Here is a 2507-nt window from a genome sequence, read left to right as displayed (position 1 = left end):
GGCTGCTCAGTCACTGATCCTTTTGTGCCTTGTCATCCTGGGAGCAGCAGCTGAGCAATGACCAAGAAACCTATTACCTGTGCCAGCTTTGCAGCAAAGGCCAGTGTGTACAAGAGGCATCTTAGTTGTTGATCAGGAAGCCGCTCACTTGCTGCTCCCAGGGTAACCAGGTACATCCCCACCATGGTCCTAAAGACCACTGGTTCCCCTTGTCTTTCCTGCACACCAAAAATTTGACTGAAGGGCCCCCTGCCACCCCCTTTCCCCTTTACCACCCTCTTCTGTTCCTTTTCTACCTCACCACCCCTGGATCCTTCCACCACTCCCAGGGTAGGGCATACCGTCCACTTTAGGAATCACTGTTTTAGAGTATTTATACCCCACTTGTCTGCCACAAAGACTCTAAGAGAGGCTTCCAGATTGTTAATATGACAGTTCCCTGCCTGCAGGCTTACAATATATAAAAAAGATATGACACAAAAGGAGAAGGGAACGGCAGTGGTGAAAAGGATCAAGTCTAGGAGATACTGCCAGTTCTTCTCTCCCTCCAAGTCCAGGGCAGTGGCAGCTGGAATGGAGGGAGGCCTCTCATCTGTCCTGTTCTTTACAACTGAGATTCTGTTGTAAATTGTGTCTCTTACTGATTATTTCTGCCTAAGCATAGTGCTGGAAACATTCTTTGTAGAAGTCTAGTTCCATACACCAGCCATCAGGGGGAGTCCATGTGGTGTTTTTCTTTTTATGAGTCCCTGCACCAGAGGATAAATGGATATAAATCTGACATCAGGAATGGGAATACAAAAAACTGGTTGCAGAACATTTTAATCTCCCCTGGCATTTCATCTCAGATCTCAGAACAGTAGTCCTTGAACAAAAGAATTACAAAGAATGGTTGGAGAAAGAAAGAGCAGAACTGGAATGTATCCACAACAACAGTCCAGCAGCAATCAGCTGAACAGAAATAATTGTTTCCTGGCACACACTACACACATTTCTGCACTATCTAATCCTCATCCATATGAAGGTGCCTTCTCTGTTTCCCACACTACATTCCAATACTCATTCAGATGGTTATCTACGGTCCTTGGCTTTATGTAACGGCCTTCCTTCTACCTTTGTCACCTAATGACCATCATTAGAACTGAACGTGCCTCCTCATCTCCATACCCACAAGGCTTTGAATTTGAATTGACATTCTCCCATGCAAACAGCTTATATAGGTCTGTCTCTGGATTTTCCACTACAAACATACATCTAAAAATGAAGTAGGCCCAAGTCTATGAAAGCTCATGGTATCAAATTCTTTCCCCCCCCAGTTAATCCCAAAGGTGCTACAAGATCACTTATATAGTGAGAAAAGTACATTGTATAGCATATGCTAATGGCATAATTAACAGCTGCTGTTCATCGGAGGGGCAGGTGTATGAAGGGAATAGTATTCATAAATATGGTTCCAAATATAGTGGGCCCTTACTACAATCTTTAGTCTTATGTGTTGTGCTGTACAAAGGTGTGTTAGAAGCTAACACAGTGAAATGGTTTCCTACACTTTGTAGTGTCATTTGTTAACAATGACCTTTCAAAGCTAGCTTGCGGCAAATTATTTTCGAGTTGGAGAGAGCAAAATACTCTTGCCGATACCATGTCAACACAACAGTCTAATTTTGTGTCTTCTAGAAAACAGAAGAAAGGACATTTCTGATAAAACACCACTTGATTAACTTTGAGAGTAACAATATTTATGCCTTTCCATCAGGACCCTGAGTACTGATTAATTCCCACAGAAATGCCAAGAGATGTTGGCTTTGTACAGTGGCCGCACAGGTGGAACATAGGCAGTGCTACTCAGAATGAGATTTTATGGAGAGATTTCCCTGAGGAATAATTCATACAATCTGTGTTTGGTTGTATTTCTTGAGACCCTGGAAAGATAATAATAATAATAAGGTTTATTTGTATACCACCCTTCTAAAAACTTAATCAAGGCGGTTTACAACAGATTCACATAACAATAACATAACAATGCATATCTCAGTACAACAAATATCAATACAAATCTCAATACATCACAATAGCAATAGCATATAGCAATACATTTCAATACAGTAAACATCAATACAAATCTCAGTACATAACAATAACAATGCATATCTCAATACAGCCAGCAGCAAAACAGCACAAATACAATAAAATACAATATCAAATTTACAACAAGCTAGCCGGGGCACAGCTCAGTGCCTGCCTCCCCCAGGACAAAATAGTTGCGCAACTGCGCAGTTGTGATGGTTTCAGTCCGAAGGCGGCCTCCCTGTGGCGATGCGCAGAAGCGCAGGTGTCCTCTCCGCCCAGGGAGCCGCCCGGCAGCGACAGCGACAGCAGCAGCAGCAACTCGCACAGTTCCTTGGAGGCAGGCACAGGGGTGGGACGGGGAAGGAAGCCAGGCAGGCCGGCTATATGCGCGCCGCTCCCACCAGCACGCCCACTCCCCCACCTTCCCCCAGGTGTTA

Source organism: Sceloporus undulatus, chromosome 1 (assembly GCF_019175285.1).
Source record: "Sceloporus undulatus isolate JIND9_A2432 ecotype Alabama chromosome 1, SceUnd_v1.1, whole genome shotgun sequence".
NCBI classification, from domain to species: Eukaryota; Metazoa; Chordata; class Lepidosauria; order Squamata; family Phrynosomatidae; genus Sceloporus; species Sceloporus undulatus.
Note: the sequence above shows the minus strand (reverse complement) of the source record.